The sequence below is a fragment of the Piliocolobus tephrosceles genome, chromosome 12 (genome assembly GCF_002776525.5).
Source record: "Piliocolobus tephrosceles isolate RC106 chromosome 12, ASM277652v3, whole genome shotgun sequence".
NCBI classification, from domain to species: Eukaryota; Metazoa; Chordata; class Mammalia; order Primates; family Cercopithecidae; genus Piliocolobus; species Piliocolobus tephrosceles.
Window position 1 is genome coordinate 102,600,444 of NC_045445.1, and position 21,045 is coordinate 102,621,488.

At 39.3% G+C, this 21,045-nt stretch overlaps 1 pseudogene; it reads left to right on the forward strand.

Annotated features, from left to right (window-relative positions):
* LOC111536428 overlaps positions 1–20,779 on the forward strand; it is a 62,732-nt pseudogene extending 41,953 nt beyond the window's left edge.
* The last annotated feature ends 266 nt before the right edge of the window (positions 20,780–21,045 follow it).

The window sequence follows — 21,045 nt, forward strand, 5'->3', positions numbered from 1 at the left end:
GTATACATATGTAACAAACCTGCACGTTATGCACATGTACCCTAGAACTTAAAGTATAATAAAAAAAAAAAAAAATAGAAAAAAGAAAAAAAAAAAAAAGAATCCTTGCTCTAGGATGCTTGCATTTTACTTGCATTTTACTAAGGGTGAGCCTTAACCTGCCCTACCAGGCTAGGATCATTCTGTCCGAGCCAAACCCCAGATAAGTCAGGCCTGCAGAAATTGTGTATTCATCTACCTGGGTCTATGAGAACCAGGGAACTAATGCTAGCTCGTGCCACTATTCTGTTGAACTGCTTATTTTTTGTGTGTGTGTGTTGTTAATCTGCATTAAGTATCTGTTTTTAATACCTTTAATGAGATTATAAATTCCTGGGTGGAAGTGATGTTCTGGGAAATATCTCTTCATTAAACATAAATGCATTAAACATAAAAAGTAAGTAAATAAATAAATAAATAAATAAATAGAAAAAATTTTAATTTTCTTGAGGGAGAAGGATATTTCATAAGTAAAACATCAACTGTTGTACAAATGTTTCATTTAGGAAACAAGTAAATACTTGGATTCAAAGGATTCTAAAACATTTCATCATTATAAGAAAACTGTAATTTAAAGCTAAAAAATTGTAATAAATCAAACTAATATAAATTATTCATTAACATGTTCTATTGTTTTTCACAAAAATCCACAATTGAGGAATAGTGGGTTAGGTGAGATATTTTTCCCAACATTTGGTCAGATTAGCTAAGAAGCTCTGGGCAAAGGACGCTTCCTCTGAGTCAGGATCTTGGCCTCTTAAATGAGGGCACTGAATTCACTGCCCGTTCACATCCCTCTAAACCACAGATTTATATGCAAGTGTTTATCATATATAATCCTTCCAAGGATGAAATGTTTCAACTCAATGTACTTTCCAGACAAAGCTCCCCCATTTAAGTGGCAAAGCTCTTCTTTAAACTTTAAAATTTTTACTTTAAAATGTTATTTCCAGGGCCTCAAAACTGTGTCAAGACAGCATTTTTAAAACTACTGTTAAAACTAAATACTAAATAACACCTAAGTTCTCATTTCTTGTCTTCTCCTCTCTGTGCTAGGTTGTGGTGTGTAATATCATGCATACAAGCTCAAGGAATGGATGATATCTGAACTTGAATTCGGACAATGTGAGTCTCATCCACAAAAATAGAGAAGGTTGATTGGACAACACCAAGGTCTCTCTTATTAATAGTGTTCTTTTACTTTCTTTCAAAAACAAACAGACCAATCTGGCTTAATTTCACTGTATGAGGCAAAGAAGATGAGTTGTCCCCAATATCTGTTTTGTGCGTTTTTTTTTTTTTTTTTTTTTTTTTTTTGTGATAGCTCCCCTGATTTCCATATGGACATACAACTACACAAAATAATGACTACAGCTCTCAACTTCTCTTGAAGCTAGGCGTGGCCAAGTAGGTAAGTTGTGGCCAAGTAGGTAAATTGTGGCCAAAAGAATGCAAACAGAATTGGTATGCGCAACTTCCAGGAAGTGTTCTTAAAATACAAGCAAGAGCTTCAGTTATTCCTTTTTGTGGTTGCTTGTTTGTTTTTGTTTGTTTGGTTGGTTGTTTGCTGACTGGATGGGGATAGGAAGCTCAAGAAACCATTTTAGACCATAAGAAGCTCAAGCAGTCATCATGGTTCATGTGATAAAGATGGCAAAGTCATAGATAAAAGAAACCTGGGACCCTGACACCATGGAGCCTCACACCAGCTACATACCAGGCAGACATTTTGTTTGAGGGAGTAAACATTGTATGTTTAAGCTGCTGCTCATTAGGGTTTTCTGTCACTCATAGTTGAAATGAATTTCAACTTACATAATGTGTACCTTCCTGAGTATCTGTAAATTCATTTTAAAATGGACAGTCTTAGAGACAAGACGCAGGAAACACTTTTTGGGTCTTCATAGTCCATCAATAGAGCCCTTAGTGGTAGGACTTAGGAGTACCCTCATTTTTTCTACCCATTGGATTACAGGTTTGCTAGCAGCAGCAACTATCTATAACCAAAACTTTGAAATAATGTTGGGCCTGGAAGAAGATGCTTGATGTTGGGTTACTTGCTAATCCTTCCTCTCCTCTAATCCTTTACTTATTTTCCCCCCTAAGTCCTGCTTTGACTCAGGCCACTCCTGGGGGTTACACAGAATGCTGATGATCTAAGACTAAGGTTGTTTTAGGCTCAGCTGAATCACAAAGTAATGAACTCATGGTTCTATGTCCCAAATCTGGTCTGTCATGTACAAGCTGGGCAATCCTGAGCAAATTAAACTCCCTGAACCTACTTCCTCATCAGCAAAGAGGTGGTGAAAATGCTTATATCATAGGCTTGTTGTGAGGATTCAATTGTAACTAAATATGTTAGGTGCCTATCATATAATAACTACTCAGTTAATTATATCCACTAATAGTAGTAATTGAAATAGTAATAATAGTACCTGGACCTGCCTCAATTTCCACCAGTTTCCAGCTGGGAGAAGATAACAGGATTCAGCACAGGACCTTTTTTTCCCTTCAAAGTGTTGTCTGTTTGACAATGATGACAATAAAGACAACACTTCTACCTCCAGGGATACTGAGTCATGTTATTTACCTGTCTTTGCAGCACTTAGTGTTCAAAATAATACAGACTTATTTTAGGTGAACATTAATTGCCAACTAATTCAACTTCCAAAAATAAAAAAGAAGAGTAGCATAAAGAAGGTGGGAGGTAATTACTGCTTGAACATCAAATACTTTCCACAGCATCAGATTTTTATTAAGTGCAAATGGAATTTAAAAAAATACCACATGGATTAATTTCTCTCTCTCTCTCTTTTGTTTTTTTTGTTTTTGTTTTTGAGATGGAGTTTCGCTTTTGCCACCAAGGCTGGGGTGCAATGGCGCAATCTTGGCTCACTGCAACCTCTGCCTCCCGGGTTCAAGTGATTCTACTGCCTCAGCTTCCCGAGTAGCTGGGATTGCAGGTGCCTGCACCACGCCCGGCTAATTTTTGAATTTGTAGTAGAGATGTGGTCTCAACATGTTGGCCAGGCTGGTCTTGAACTCCTGACCTCAGCTAATCCACCCGCCTCAGCCTCCCAAAGCACTGGGATTATAGGCGTGAGCCACTGTGTCTGGCCTAATTTCTTTTTAATAAATAGAGGTATAATAATTAAAAGATAGAGTCTTTGCAAAGTCCATTTGTTGTTCTGCCAAAATCTAAACATTTGCAAAGTGGTGTGCAATATCTGGATTCCCTAAAACACATTTATCCCACTCAATATTAATCTTTAGAAAGATTTATAGACCTTTTAGAAAGTGCTATATCTGGCCAGGTGCGGCGGCTCACGCCTGTAATCCTAGCACTTTGGGAGGCCGAGGTGGGTGGATCACAAGGTCAGGAGATCGAGACCATCCTGGCCAACATGGTGAAACCCCGTCTCTACTAAAAATACAAAAATTAGCCGGACGTGGTGGCATGCACCTGTAGTCCCAGCTACTCAGGAAGCTGAAGCAGGAGAATAGCTTGAACCCGGGAGGTGGAGGTTGCAGTGAGCCGAGATTGCTCCACTGCACTCCAGCCTGGGTGACAGAGTGAGACTCTGTCTCAAAGAATAAAAAAAGAAAGTGCTATATATTTGTGCTTCCCCACCTCCTAAATGTGTAAAGAAAAAGCTACCAAATCACAAAAGTAAGTATATTTGATAAAGTGGTTTGAAATTCCCATTCCAAGAACATTTCTTAATGATATATATTGTTAAGGTTCTTAAGCACTTTCTACATAGCAGGTATCATGCTAAGCAATTTAAGTGGATATTTCAATTAATCCTTACAACATCCTTGGGTCTGGTGCCTTATATCACTCAGCCATTCTGACACTAATCTTTACAACATCCTTGGGAAACACATGCTATGATTACCTGCACTTTTAAAACGGAGAAATTGAGTCTTAGAGAGATTAGGTAAAAATGTAAAAGCCAGGTCTCTAACCCAGGTCAGTATAGCCTCAGGTCTTAACTAGAGCCACTACTAAATGTGATTGTGTTCATTTGATAAAGAAGTTGTTTCGTAACAGCTTTAATGCAGAAAGATCAAGTGAGACTAGCTCTCATCTGTATATGAAAATTCCCGTGACCATAGGCTGGTGTTTTTGATTGAGACATGTAGTTGGGGGCATTTGCCCCACATACCTCCATTTTTATATCCTTCCCAAGTTCTCTGAACCCTTCTCCACTCCCCATCATCCCTCATTAGCTACAACAAATCAATGAGTGAAAAATTTGTCAATTTACCAAATTACTTCAAAACTTGTTTTATTTAACCGTTTACAAAATTTACAGCAAATAAGCTGTATAGTTTTAACAGCTTTGGGAGATTTTTGAGCACTTGGTTTTGGCACAAAGATTTAATTGAATCTAGTTTCAGCTTTTCTGCAGCTGTTTTGCCACTGCCTTTCACCATGGATAGCTAAAGTTTAATGTATTCTAGATTTTTCAATACTTTGGATATATGACCTTTTAAATAGAGAATTACTTGTGTATTTAAAATTACAAATGTTACACATATCTCAACTATCAAGAATTTCAGAACCAAGGTAGAGGATATTGTCCATCCAATATATTACAAATTCAGTCCTTAGAATTTTTTAAGTTTTTAATTCATAGATTTTTTTCAAACAGACTTGATAAAAAGAATATGCATGTATTTTAGTCAGTGTCAAGAACTGGGAAGCGTCCAAGATTTTACCCCACTTATAATCTAACAATTTAGCCTCATAGTTTCATGGGTGCCAGTAGAAGACACAAGACTTCTGGGTCAGAAACAATTTATTACTCATAGAAATAGTAGTAGCTAGACTATCAGAATTTCTATGAAGGTTCCCTGAGCTCCAATACCCACTGGGTAATGGGAAGAATGCCAGGTGATACCTGCACACACAATGCGTTGCATTACAGAAGAATTCTGAGCTTAGCGAATTTGAATCTTTTAAAATGGAAAGTAAGCATTTATGCCCTTCACTCAGGAAGAAGACACTGTTCACTATATGAGTATTCTTGAAAATATAATCCAGAAGATAAGAGAGTCTTGTCTTGCTTACAAGATGTGCAGAAACATGAGAGAGCTGTGGAAATTGTCTCCCAATGGGCAGTTGAAGAGTACTTGATGTCTAAAATGTGAATCACACAGAAAATAAGGTTCAACTGAGTTGAACTGACAAATCTAGTGCAAAAAGGCTATGGTAAAATGGCTGCAGCAAATTAAAAATGAAACCCAAGCTGAACTATACTAACTAAAATAAAACACTTTAAAAAAACTTCAGTGGCTGGTGAACTGTCTCATTCAGCATAGATTGCTACAAATTTTATACTGATAAACAGAAACAATGTTTGGCGACTCAATGATACTACAATTGGCAATTTATCATGCTGACGATTCTGCAAGTTGAGTAGATTTTTTGGCAAATGGATCTTTGTTTGAATTGGCCTGCTTCCTAGGCCCATGTTCAGGGTCCTATTGCTTATTAGATTTCAATTACAGCTAGCTATAAGCTAAGGTGCTAACTGAAAAGAACATAGATTCTCCCCCCCCCCTTTCAAGAATATGTATTTCAACAAGAAACTTGACAAATCGACAAGGTCTTCCCAAAGTAACTCATCTACATTACCAAATTTTCTAGCTCTTGATGAATGCATATTTGGGCACATGCTACCTTCCCAAAATCTCACACGTAGATTACCACTTTTCAGCCTGATTGATTATTGACTCTTCCACTTTGATACAATTGATTCTGACTTCACTTCTTGTCCAGCTTAGCTCCCTCAGTTCATCATTATATAAATTCATATACATTCTCTTGGAAATTCTGTTATCTCCTTTGCTTCTCTCTCCCTTACTCCAAATGGTAAGTACTGGAAATTTTCAAACATTTGCCCACTTTGTGCCATACCCACGCAGCTAAACTTTGCTAGGGAATTACACTACCAGACAAATTGCCATGCTTATAAGTTGATGAATACCAACCCCAAATGGGCATTTGATACCGCCTGGCAGTCTTACAGAAAATCTTACATTTCTGTCTCAAAACTACTTTCCCACTGCCCACAGGGATATTTCACACTTTATCCACTCCAAATTTCCTGTTCCTCCTCTTCCTCCTTAAAAGGGCTGCATTATGATTTTTGTGGGCCCTGGATTCTTCTGCCTTCATGGGTCCCTTCCTCTATTAAAAAATACTAAAAATTATGTTTCATCATCAAGTTGTTGTAAAGACAAACACAATCCAAGTATGATTTACTATTATATATTCATTGTTACAATATTCATTTTCTCCTTCTGATTTCAAAAGAAATGAAAATTAAAACATTTTTCATGGGCCCTTGAAAATATAGTGGGTCCGAGGCAGACACTTAGACTACTGTCCTTAATGGATAAGCCAATCTTGCTCCCAACACCTCTTCATCTGATGACCTTGCTTTTTACTCTATTTAGAATATAGATTAAAGATTCCTCATCTTCACATGTGGAGCCTGGGAGTGAAACCTGGGCAGAGGATGTGAAATGGGAGTTGTCTCTATACAGCAGGATTTCTCAAACTTAGCACTATTGACATTATGGGTTGAATGATTCTTTGTTGTGGGGAACTGTCTTGTACATTGTAGGATGTTTAGCAGCATCCCTGGGCTTTCTCCTCTAGATGCTGGTACCAATTCTCCAGTCATGACAACCAAAAATGTCTTCAGACATTGCCAAACGTCCCCTGGGTGGCAAAACAGCTCCTGGTTGAGAACCACTTCTATAGAGGCATAACTGAATGAGTTCTGGGGGAGACTCATAAGAAGGAAGAGAAGAAGATATTAGTGAACCCCAACATGTGAGGGACTAGCAAAAAGAAAGGAGCCACCAGAGAATACTATCTTACTCTTAATCTGAAGTAGACCTGGAAGATTTAGTTAGAAAGATTCCAATGTCTCCAACCTTTTAGTGAAACAGCTGAACAAAGGATTGTGTAAAACCACTTACCTGGGCCATCTCAAAGATGGAAATGTTCCCCACACTCAGGGTGATTTGATGCATCCCTGTCTAACGATGAAGGGTTGGCATAGACAACCTCTGAGAATTTGCCTAAACCCCTGAGGTTCTGTGAGATAGTTCTAGTCATTATAAGCAAGAGCCAGATACTATAAAACCATAGAGCTTCTTGATTCTTTTAAAAAATTAAAGACCAGATCTATGACTTATGTGGGTCACGTAGAATTGTGCAGACACAAAATTCTTTGCCAAATCCTGCGTCCTCACAGGTGTTACTTCCCAATGTACCTTTTGCCCTTCTAATTCAATTTCAGCATCTGCTTCTCAGAAAATCCAACTAACACAGGAGTATAAGTTATTTCTTCTTTCCACAATATGAAAAAATATAAAATTTGGTTTATCCTCAATTCCCACATCATAACCCATAATCCTATTTATGTACATGAACACATGCAAAAGATGCTGCATACAGAATAATGCACAGTTTTGTTTTTTTTTTGTTTTTTTGCTTTTGTTTTTTTACATCAGACAAGTAGCACAGGTATGCTTTCAAAAGGCAGAGAACTGTAGTCCTTTATTTACATATCTTACTACCTACCACATTATATTTTTTTCTGACATGAAGAGTGTTTACCTTCACTTCTGTTCAAGTCTCCTAATGAGATGACTAAACTCATTGCTAATATTCAAGGAAGACTGTGCTTGTGGTGAATGAACCAGACCCTGTGGTCCCCTTAGGGTCTCAATTCCTGTTCACTTGAGTAGGGGTAATTCGTCAGTGGTGCCACAAACAGGATTGCTGTGCATGATGTATTCAAGTGTGTCCCTATACACAGTGGACAGGGATGGACTCAGCAGCCCTCGTTTGGCCAGAGCTGCAAACTGGCCAGGGCCACAGCAATGCTGTGTGCCCTGTTAGATTTTGCATAGCAAAGAGTACCTTTTTACCATGTTCCCTTTAAATCCTTGAAATACTGGGGAATCTAGTGCTTACTAATCTTACAGTTGTAAAGTCCAACAGGTATGTTAATCAAAAGGTGCTAAAAGTGTATCCAAGATAAACTCTCTATCTCGGATTTCATTGGCATTTTAAGAAATACTGTTTCAACTGTAAAGTGGGCAGAATTCTAAGACAGCCCCCATGTTCACACCCTGTATAATCTCCTCCCCTTGAGTGCAGGTGGAACTGGTGACTTGTTTGTAACCAACAGAATATGGCAAAGATGATGGTATGTCTCTCATGTGATGACCTTATGAATTGTATAGAAGTCTCTGAGTAGACTTGCTCTCCACTCTCCTGATGCCCTTGAAGAAGAAAGCTGCTGTGAGCTTAGCCACAAGAAAATGAATCCTTCCAACAACCTGAGGGAACTTGGAAGCAGATCCTCTCCTAGTGAGAACTCAGTCTGGCTGACATCTTGATTGTAGCTTTCTGAGAGGATCCAGCTAAACTGTGACTGGAATCCTGACTTATGGAAGCTGTAATATAATAAATAAGTATTGTTTTAAGCTGCTAAATTTGTGACAATTTGTTCCACAACAATACAAAACTAATACGAACTGTCTCTTTATTTTAAATTCTTCTTGCTTTTTTTTTCTTTTACCTCCCTCGCTGTTTATTGGAGACTGTAAATCTCATTTTTTGTTTGTTTCAAAATAAGCCTTTTCAGTGTAACATGTTTATGGAAAGGCATTATATTTTAATAATTTTTCTCAAACTAGCAATAAAAACTGCAAAATATTCAAATCCTTTACTATCACGAAACTGTTTTAGTAAAGTTCAGAAGCTTACTAGTCAGAATAAAGTTGGTCTTATTCATATTTCACATTGACATTTCATTTGACCTCTGTCTCCTAAATGTTTCATTTGCATTCACTGATGAAAAACAAAGACCCCCATCCCTTCCTCCCAAAAAATCTAAACAGTATAAAACAAGACTTCAGCTCATGGCTTATTTTAGTCCAAACATTTCAATAGTATATTTTCACTGAATTGCCTATTAAATTATATTTCTTAAGGTAAGTGGAGGATAATTCAAACGTTTAAAATGACTGTTACACTGATTATTATGTAAGTAGCTGAGTTTGGTATTTTAGTGATACAGAGAGAAATCTTTTTGTGGTGATTTCATGGTTTATATCTCTCAGGGGAAGGCTGCCATATTATTTTATTCACAAAATCATTTTCTAGAGTGACCTTTTGGTGTATTTATTTTATTGTTCCTGATAATGTTTAATAAACACATTTTGATATTTCTTCACATATGGTAAAGTGATCTTTGTCTATCATTTGAAATTAAAATTATTATCCAAATTTCATTTGAAAGAGTGTATTCATTCAGTAAGCAGCATAAAGGGACATAAGGCATAGTGTAGGGCAAACTAAAGAGGTTTGATATAAATTACAAATGTTCTGCAATATTTTCATAAGTCTACAAGAGTGAATGTCTTATCTCCTTAGTCTGCCTTTTTTTCCTTCTTTTTAAATAGAAAGTAGATGGCTCACTATGTTCGCTTAGTAAAAATAACATGCCCACAATTGTAAAATTACTGCAGAGTGAGTTAGTGTATAACAGTTAACATCATCTTTTTGTAGCATCTGAGATGCATCCTTCTTCATCAAGGGAAGCATATATGCCTTAGAAAAGTATTTTTTAAATGAGAGAAAATTGTAGAGCAAAGAAAATATTGCATCAAAGAATGGCTTAGAATAAAACTGTTTTAGAAAAACTTTAAGGTGGTACGCATGTTCTCACTCATAAGTGGGAGTTGAACAATGAGAACACATGGACACATGTAGGGAAACATCACACACCGGGGCCTGTCAGGGGGTAGGGGGAAAGGGCAAGGGGAGGGAGAGCATTAGGACAAATATCTAATACATGCGGGGCTTAAAACCTAGATGACGGATTGATAGGCGCAGCAAACCACTATGGCACATGTATACCTATGTAATAAACCTGCATGTTCTGCACATGTATCCCAGAACTTAAAGTAAAACTTAAAAAAGGAAAAAAGAAAAGGAAAAACTACAAGGTGGTAGACCAGGGGAGGCTGAGAAGAAGAGGGAATGCTATTACATGGGGAAGACCTCTAAGATGATTGAGAGGTTTGAAGGTTTTAGAGAGGATCTAGAAGATAAAAAATATTAAAGCAAGATAAAAGAGTATAGATGAACTACAACAACAACAAAACTAAAAGAATTGCAATTTTTGGCCAGGCACGGTGGCTCATGCCTGTAATCCTAGCACTTTGGGAGCCCGAGGTGGGCAGGTCACAAGGTCAGGAGATCGAGAACATCTTGGCCAACATGGTGAAACCCGGTCTCTACTAAAAATACAAAAATTAGTTGGGCAGGGTGGCGTGCACCTGTAATCCCAGCTACTCGGGAGGCTGAGGCAGGAGAATCACTTGAATCAGGGAGGTGGTGGTTGCAGTGAACCAAGATTGCACCATTGCACTCCAGCCTGGGCTACGAGAGTGAAACTCTGTCTAACAAAAAAAAAAAAAAAAAGATTGCAATTTTTTTAACCTTAGAAGAAATGAACAAATTGTTCATAGTATGGAGGTAAAAATGTCAGCTGTGCTTTCCCTTTCATACAGTCTAGGAATTCCTTCAAAGATCATTTTAGATTTAAAGATATGTTAATAAACACATGTCATAATTTGCAGCCTTCCAGACTTTGGAACACCTGAGTTTGAGGAATGGCTTGCCTTATGAACTTTGCTTTCCCAACATAGGAGTCCCAAACTCACTTTCCCAGCCTTCCTTGAAGTTAGGGTGTAAATATTTGTATTAGACTCAGCCAATGAGGTGCACTCACATGAGTTTAAAAGAGACAAATATGAGGAAACAGACACTGTGGAGTCTCTAAACACTGGAGTCTCTAAACACTGTGGAACCTCACCAATCTCTAAGGAAAATGGTGGCAGAAGCAATGGCTTTCAGGGGCAGTGATGGCAGCAGTTCAGCATCCATTGTCCAGGATCAATGGGACAATTTGTGGCGTCTGTGCCCAGTGGGCACAAAGGTGGCATCCTTTCTGGACCCATCCTGCAGCATCATTTTGGTGTTGTGCCTTCCCACATATCTTTGAGGCTGGGTCTGGTCCTCCAGGAAGTTCTATTGAGACATCTAATAATATATGTTAGATACATTTTCTGCCTAACCAGCCATAGTGAGTTCTGATGTCTGCAACCAAGAACTCTGACTTATGTGAATCCTTTTCTAAAGAGAAGAGCTATGAAACCCTAGATACAAAGGAATCATTAAGAGAGAGCCTTTCTAAAATTATTGCAATGTTACTTAATCCAGAGTCAGAAAAAATAGCACCCTGGGGATATTCTTTGCAATTTGGTAATTTACTGAAAAATTGGGAAATTGAAACACCACAAACGAGTACACTAGGATAAGATAAGCAGAATACTAAACAGTTAATAGCTTCTGTTTATTAGATTAGGGGGAAATCTGCTTTAAAACACAATCACATATAGTCCACTGGGAGTAAGAAGTAGTGAAAGTATAAATGAAACTAAAGTTGTAGAGTGTTGATAATTACTGAATCTGGATAAGGGATATTCTATTTATTTTAGGTGTTGGAATTTTTTCTTTAAAAAAGTTTAAATAAAAAATTGTAAGTTAAGGAATTAACATTAATCGGGAAAAATGTATGCTGCCTTATTTATCTTTAAAATGAGAAAGAGAAGCAAGACTAAGTATGGTTTAGAAATTTGGATATCAGTGTCTGCCAAAGCAATAAAACTGAGAAAAACTTGTAAAAACAAAAGATAAGGACAGACTTATAGTGGATATGACTACTTTTTAGGTCACTTTTTCCCTAGGTTTTTCAGGAATTGCTTATTAATGTAGTCTACAAGTATTTTTATTAGTGCCTGCCACGTGTTGGCATTGTTCAAAATGCTTGGGATATATCAGGAAATAAAACAAAGATCCTTGCCATTTCCTACATTTTTTTCTATAGGTATTACCTAACTTCAATAACAGATTTTATACATACTTCAGTTTACAAGCCTAGTTATCTAATTTTTAAAATTTAAAACTATCTTCTGTTTTCATGGTTTAGGGTCACAAGATTTTATAGCTGAAAGGAAGTTTAGATTTCATAAAGTACAACTGCTAATTTTCTTATAATTCACAACAATGTTTTGCCTTTGTAAAATCCTTTATAAGTTATGATATGTCTTCTTGAGACCCAGGGAGGAAAAGTGGCTTGCCAGGTTTGTACTACCTGTTAGTAGCTGAACAAAGACCTTCCAGTTTGTGTTTTGGTACCCTCTCTGCTACATCAAACTTTGCTTGTTTCAATGTAACGGTTGTGGTTGACTGGAAAGATTTTAACCTAAAAATGCTACTATTTATACATCCTAGGTCTGTTCCTCTTGACTCCCTTGCTCTCTGTGCCCCTTCTTCTCCCTCTCTCATTGGTTCTAATCCAATCCTACAAATGACTAATATGTGTCTTTCTCTTTGGCACTAACATTCTCACATGCTGCCATTCCTTAACCATTGTTCAGCTAGACTCTCCTGATACAGAACTTTTAATCTTTTTTGATAACATTCTCTCTTCATTACTCTAAATAACTTGTCAGGACATTTTTTCTCATCTTCCAGTTACCTACATGTTTCAGATGGCTTGGTACCCAATAATAAATGAAGAATGGATGCCCCACGGCTGACAAGTGTACTGCTGTATTTAATTACTTCCAGGTTCTCTGCTACTCCTTAGCTTCATAGAGTATGCCCCAATCTCATGCAGCACCAAAGAGCGGTTTTTAAATTCACTGTGTTATATATACTCATGAGTTTCTGTTCATCGTATCACTAGAGTCTAAGGTCCCCCAGAAAATATTTGAGGTTCAAGCCACAACAAAAGTGCTTCCAACTACTAAGTTTTAATAAAGTCTGCCTATCAGTTATTGTTTAGCCACTTGATTTCTCTCTGTGGATCTCTCTCTCTCTCGTGTGTGTGTGTGTAAAGTGTCACAGTGTTTAAGTTATCTATGTTTTGTGGAAAACATCATAGTGGCTTAAAATAATTTACAGATGCTTCTTGACATACCATGGGGCTACATCTAGATAAACCCATTGTAAGTTTAAAATGTACTTTTGACTCATAATATTTTCAACTTATGATGGGTTTATTCAGACTTAGCGCCAAGATGAGTCAAGGAGTCTACTGAATGTGAATGATTTTGCCCCATCTTAAAGTTGAAAAATCACGAGTCAAACCACCATAACTCAGGGACCGTCTGTATTATAATCTGTCATGGTTCTGTGGGTTGACTGGGCTCAGCTAGGTAGTTCTTGGGTTCTCTCAGGTGGTTGCAGTAGATGGTAGCTGGAGTCATCAGAAGACTCAACTAGGCTGGATGTTCAAGATGGCTTCTTTAGTCACATCTTGTTCAACAGCCTGAAACACCTAGGAGTTTGCCAGGAATTTCTCTCTCCATGCAGTTTCTTCATGTGACATGTGGCTTCCTCAAAACATAGAGGTCTCAGGGTAGTCGGACTTCCTACATAGCAACGGGCTTCTTCCAGAACAAGTGTTCCAGGAGACCCAGGTGAAAGCTCAAAGACTTCTTTTGACCTCAAAAGGAGGATACTACACAAAGGTGTAAATATTGGGAGGTGCACTTCATTGGTGGGGGTGGAGATGAGGGAGAAATCTTTGGTGACTAGCTATCAGATGAAGGAAAGTAGAATCTGCAGCTAAAAATCAAGTTATCTGTTAGTCCACCTGACTGACAGGGCTCTTTTTTTAAAACAAGTACAATTGTCTGTAATACAGCCTTTATTTTTTGGTTAAGTGTAGCAGATCCCGAGTTCCTTTTAATTAAACAAAAGATAAAAAGAAAAACTTTGAACTTAAATGACTTGTATCTCTTTAAACTGTATTTAATCTCTTATTTATTAGAGCATATGACGGCTCTGTTGATGGCTGGAGGCAGATCTACAACCATTCTAGGGCTGACCAGCCAAAACAGGTGAGCCCATATTCTGTGATTCACCTTGGTAGAAGTGATTACTACCCAGCTCTAGGCTGGCAGACCACCTGCTCCCTTTCACCTACACAGGCTTCCCCATAGCCTGAAACATACCCTGTATCCTTTCAGAGACGGTGCATTGAACATGTGTGGAAAAACATCCAAACGTGTTTTTTTTTTTCCAACGAGAGAGACATTTTGTGAAGTTTTGGCAGCATGCTGGCTGGCAAAGTAATGTGGCTGGCACACTCCTCCTGCATGGAGTTATAGCACTGCCACCTCTACTCTGGAGAGTTTCGAAATTTCATTTTGCACACTCTGTAAGATGTGAGTCATTCGGCTCGCAAAGGAGGATGAGGAGGAGGCGGCCATCTGCTAGTCATGAGCAGATGACAAATACCCTGCACTGCGAATTTCCATCCTCGTTTCACAATATTTAAGTAAACACATTTTGTAACCATTTTTCCCAGAGTTCCTTAGTGCTTAAGATGGACTTTTTTTTTCAATAAACAATATGTAAAAGCTGCTTTCTCTCCTGCAAACAACTGTGTTAGCAAAGTGACATAAAGGTAACCATCACAAAGTGCTGTCTGTTGAATGACCAGAGCAAAAAGTATACTCATCTAAATTGAATGATTAAACCTCATGCAATTTCAGACCAATGCAGCTAAATTATCAGGTCCATGAGAGGCTGTTCCATCATGCACAGCTCCATGGTGACCTCTACTGTTTGCCTGCAAGAATCCCCAAAATATCTTCCATCAAAAACAAAGTTTCCAAATAGCATCTATTTAACATCTCTTTGTGCTATGTTATGGGAAGGAAGGAAATTGAAGAAAGAAAAGATAGCTGCTCTCCCCTTAAATTATGAGAGGCACATTACATTCATAAAATAACTGGAAACTAATGCAAGATCTAATTTTGTGTTCACTTCAAGCTGTGCAACATGGCTCTATGCAGAATTTATTCATTCCTTCGCCAATTTGATCTGAAGAAGCCAACAACAAAAAAATAGCCAAATAGAAATAGAAAATTAATATCAGGAGAAAATTGAATGCATATGTGCAAACCAAAAAGATCAAAGGAGCTTCAAATATGGCTCTGGGCATCCTAAAAGGCAGACGAAGAAGAAGAAAAAAAAGTAGGATGTGTTGCCTAGACCTTGCTATCATGAAGAAGAAAGACTATCATTCCTTAAGTAGATATTTTTTCTTAGTATTAAATTTTGAATGAAATTCCCATGAGATATTTTGTGCCACATTCCAGGTGGCACAAGGGCTATTGCTCCTTAGAATTTGTACTGCTGCTGTAGAACTAGTAGGACTGTTTCTTTTAACTTTGATGAGAAAAAAGTGTATACCATTGAGGAAGGAAACAAAATACATCCCTGCCGACAACCAGAGAGAGTGAGAAATGGTCCTGCTGGCAGCCAGACCGTGATGTTCTCAACTAACATAAACAGTGCTGGGACAAGACCATTCCATGATCATATTTGGAACAAGATAAAGATAAAGTTGCCCAGTTATCACAAAAATAACTAAACATTCTCCTTCTCTGAATAACATGAGTGACTGCTGTTCCTTTACCTGTGACAGCTCCAGCCTTATTTGTTCTGTATAAAAACTATTGAGATGCCCAAACACAAAATTCCCCCTGCTTCTTGAGAGTGCCCAATCCATAATTGGTCCCTGCTTCCTAATTCCTCCTGAGAATCTCTTGGAGCAAGCCTAATCCCAATGAGGGGCCCCTACCTGCTCCCTCTTTCCAAGGGCCTTAAGATGCCTCTATATTCTCTCTTTTGTGGCAACTAGCTCAACAAACCTAATGTTTCTTAATACAATGTGTTTCTAGATGTCTTTGGTTGCTGGTCTTTCATAGCATCAAGCACCACACAGTGAAGGCGATTCTGAAAGGGGTTACATTAATATGGACCATTCAGTGTGTCTATTCTCTGACTCATTCCAGGACAGAGTACAATGTGCTTATTGGAAGAAAGAAATGGCTTTTCCCTTAGACAACCTTCCCTAAATGTTCCTTTGTTTGTCCAGGCTTTCAATATGAGATCACTTACAGATAGTTGAAGATTTTACTCTCTTATGGAGGTCTAGGGCATGAGCCGGTACTCTGTTCCTGGTTGAAAGCAGATCCATGTGATTTGGATAATCCATAATGAATACCTGACCAAGACAAATATTGTTTTCACCATAGAAGACACTGTAATTTTTAGTTTCTGGTCCAGATCCTTTTATTCCTTATATTTTTTTTCTATGAACTCCTCTCCCAGCTTAAGTGTCCTTTGGCTCCTAACAGCCCACACCAAACCTGGAGCCATTCCTCAGATACAGAGAACTGGAAATGCCTGGGAGTTTACATTCACCACCACCGCTTACCTTCAGGCCTTTGGCCAGTAACTGACTAGAACAGGAAAGCCAACACTCTCCAAGTTGAGTTAATTGAGTGTATAATGTACCCTGTTGAGCTCTCCTGCAGGATCAAGCTGAAGCTGAGACTTGCTTAGCTTCTTTCCCACTCCTGTCTTACTTTCCCCACTGCCTGGCTGATCTCCCCTGAGGGCACGTTCTTAATAAATCATTGGCACAGAATTATCACTGCAGGCTCTACTTCTGCAGAACACAACCTGTGATGCTCATCTAGCCCTCACTGTATCCCTACGAAGTGGAAATCATATCATAATCTTTCAGATGAAGACAAAGGCTCAGAGAGGTTGAAAGACCAGCCCAAGGTCACACAGTTGGTAAACAGTGGACTAGAACTAAAATCCTCACCTAGTGCCCCCATTTTTTACTATGCTACATTGCCTGTCCTTTGGGGCCTTGCATCTGGCCTTATCTTCTGTCTGTGGGCACTCAGAGGGAAGGTTATGATGCCTGGGGAAGAAAGCAAGGACCCAAATGTCCTCTGCCAAGCATCTGATGCATAATTGAATGTTTATGCTGCCATCTGGGGCATGGTTTTCCTGTCCGCAGCATTCAGGCAAGGATTTACTGCCACTCCATTCTCCCTGATCACTGAACAGATTGCCCCTTGTTGCTTGTGGCAGGTAACTCCCCCTCTTCCAATCTACTGCCCCTCTCAGGCTTCCTGAGACAAACATAAAAGTCATGGCCTCAGGAGAATGCTTGATTTCTGTCCAGTCTGTCACACCAAAGTGTCATTGTTAAGTCCTGGGTGGCTCTTCCCACCAATCACCCCAGAAAAATGGGGTAATCCCCATGCACAGTGACATTCATTATGAGGCTACCTTTTCAAATTAAGGTTGGCATTTGAAACGAATACTACTTACTACTCCCGAACCACTCACTGCTGAGGTAACTCTCCATCATAAACTTCCTCTCATCTCCACAGACAGTGCTTAAGGGAAGGGTGAGGGAACTTCAGCATCTGCCTCTCACATTCCATTGTCAGCTTCACTCAGGAGGGCTAATCATTGGTGAAGCTGAGAGGTGAGAGGCAGGAAGGTTCACAGAATCTCAAGACTGGGGGGAACTTTAACCGCAACTGAATTATATTGTGATGCAGAAGCAGACATCCTTTCAGCAGCAGACTAACCATGCAGAGTTGCTGCATGGGCTATGACCGAGCACCTTCACAGGCAATGAAGCCTGCTAGTAAGCTACACAGAGAGATTGTTCACTACCTGTGCCGAGTCCCCGTCACTGACCATGGGGTGAAGTCTGAAGAAACTGAAAGGAAACAACGTACAGTCAGGGAGATCAGGGAGAATGGAGTGGCGCACACTGGACAGAATGGGTTGAAAACCGTAAATGAAGGTGGGATGCATTTCACTTCCCTGATCCTTAATCTTAACCATCACATTTTTTTTTTTCTACAAGAGTTTCCTTAAAATTTTGGTAGTACCTGGATTCACTTCACTTGTTTAGCTTTATTACTTAAAGACAGCTCACATACGAATAATCTTTTGTTTTCCTAGTAAGTACCTGGGTTTTTAAATTTTGTTTTGTTTTTTGTTTTTTCTTTGCTTTAAGTTCTGGGATACATGTGCAGAATGTACAGGTGTGTTACATAGGTATACATGTGCCATGGTGGTTTGCTGCACCCATCAACCCGTCATCTAGGCTTTAAGCCCCGATGCATTAGGTATTTGTCCTAATGCTCTCCCTCCCCTTGGCCCCCACCCTCCGACAAGCCCCAGTGTGTGAAGTTCCCCTCCCTGTGTCCATGTGTTCTCATTGTTCAACTCCCACTTATGAATGAGAACATCCAACCGCCACATTGTACTACCTCTCTAGAGTTTTCATCAAAAAAGCTTATGTCTATTTACATAGGAATTCAGAGTTGGTTCTATGGGTGGGCAGAAGAGTAAGTATTCTGGGTAGAATAATTTGAAAGGCATTGGGGTCTATACCAGTTCCTGAAATTCCATCATTAGCTTCAATTTTTCAGGTTAAGGTTTTGCTTCCAGAAAGCTCTGACTAACATGACGAAGGTGACATTCAAATCCATGATAATTGACACCACAAAGCCCTATGAGAATTTGCTTACCAGGTTAGAAAACACAAAGCCAAATCCAGAGAACAGTAGTCATTCAAGTGTGGGGATATAAGATTTGCATTTTGAGGAGGACTCTGGTCAGAAAGCAGGGGATGGGGGCAGTGTAACGGACCAAGGGCTAGCTGGACAGCACAGAGTGAGAGGAATGCAGCAGACTTTCCATGTGCTGGCACCCTTATAGCAAGCATCTCCTCTCCAGGCAGCAACTATCCAGCCATGGAACTTAAGAAAATGTCCTATGGCCAAAGAGATGAAACCTGATCTGGACCCATAAGCAAGGGAACCCCAATTGCCCTCCTAGAAGCAAAAGGCATATCCCCAAAACCCAAACCTCTCTTTCCTCCCAGAGTCCTTTGTTGGATCTCAAGGCAGATCTCCGTGCAGCACAAGGCCAAGTCCAGCCCCTCCAGTCACTCTCCAACTAGGCCTCTCCAATCCATCAGCCCTCATATCTCTTCTACTTGGTGCTGAAAGTAAAAGGCCGAGCTCTGGATTTAGTCCAAACTTATGGCCTAAAATATTAGATGTGAGGTTCTTGATTTGGGCTCAGCATTGACATAAAAAACAACATTCATGATAAAGCCGTCTCTAGTCCTGTTACCTTTATCATTCCCTGAAAATCCCACATAGGAAATGATCTGGCTCTTGGCCCTGGAAAGCAGGCTTTAGTGAGTCCCTAAAGCCATAAATGTGAAATGAAGCGAAAAGGGGAGAAGGAGGGAGCAGAGTCTATAGAGGGTTACTTCTTCATCATCTTCCAAAGAAGCACATGGAGAAAATAGGTCTCTGCTTATGTGGACAGCAAGAGATTCAAGAATTTAGGTCAGGCGACACCAAATTAGGGAGCCCAAGGGTGTGTCTGTGTGTGGGTAGCAGGGTGGGTACGGGTGTGCATATGTTGGAAAGAGCTCTGGAATATTAGTCAAAAACCTACCATGACTGGCTATATAGGCTTGATCTAGTCATTTCATCTGTCTGGCCTCAGTTTCCACATCGTTTACAAGGGGACAATACCTGCCCCATCAACTTCAAAATTAAACGGAGTAACTCACCTGCAAGCTTAAAACATACTGGCATTTCCACAAATAAACGTAAGGCAATATCACCAGGAAATCTCTGAAAATAATTGGCTGACTGACTAGACGAAAAGAAGCTCTGAAAAATGAAAATCAATTTAATTCAGTTGAAACACGTAGTAACATGAACAAGTATTTACTGAGCACTTACTGTGTGTCAGGCATTTTACTAAGTGCTGTGCAAACATTACCTTATTTAACATGCACAACAAATCAATGAGGTAAACACCATTATCACTTCCATGTTACAGATTAAGAAACTGACGCATAGAGAGATTAAGTGACTTGTCTAATATCTCACAACTAATGAGTAGGAGAATCAGTATTTGAACCGAGGCTTCCAGAACTGGAACTGTGCTAAACTGTTTCTTCACAGGTGCTTAAGCCATCTGCAAGTATTATAGGAGTGGAGCACTAGCTAATAATAATAATAACAACAATTATTATTTTACGTGGTATATTTAGTGCTAGCCACTTCCTTCATTTTCTCATTGGCATGCTAGCAAAAGAAGTAAGGTAGCAAAGTACATTATTCTGGAGGATTTGTATCTGACTCTGCCACTTACTGAGGGTGTGACCTTAAGCAAGTTAGCTAACCTGTGTCTTCATTTCCTGATCTGTAAAATGAAGGTAATATTAGTACTACTTCATATAGTTGTGGTTGTGATGAATTCGATGAGTTATTATTTATAAAGCCCTTAGGATAATGCCTAGGATATAGTCAATCCTATGTGTGTTCATGAAGTACATAAACAAATGCTGAATACATAATTGATAATTATATATATGGTAAACTTATATTCATGCTTTGCTTTGTATGTTCTCTAAGAAGAAGGAGTGTGTATGGAGCTGATTACAGCCAGCTCTGTAGTTCATAGCTTGGCTAGAAGCTAGATGCTCAGCTTCACAATCCCCTCTCCTTTTCCCTCCCCCCAGACTGTGCTGTGGCTGCTGCTCTTTTGTTCCCTCCAGGGCTCTGTACCAGAAACCGCTGCCCTCCTCTCTCTCATCTATTCTCCAAACTATGTAAAACCAGCCACTGTCAGCTCAACCTTCACCTGGGGGCTGCCTGTCCCTTGCCAGCATCCACCTCTGCTCTGAATCTGGAGAGCCCATGACAGGCTGAAGAGGCAGCAGAGTATGTTGGAAATGACTGGGGCGGTGTCTTCAATCAGCTAGGTTTTAGAAAAGGGTAAAAGAAAATAAATCACAAAAGATGCTACTTCCATCGATCTGGCATGAGGGCTAGGGAGACAGTGGTCAGGGAGATGCGGAGAAACAAAGGAAGACAGGAGGCACCACCGAAGCCATAAGGGACCAGAGGAAAATCACTCCCAAATGTTTCCCCAACCCCTCCTGAACATACACATGCATCAGTCCTTCA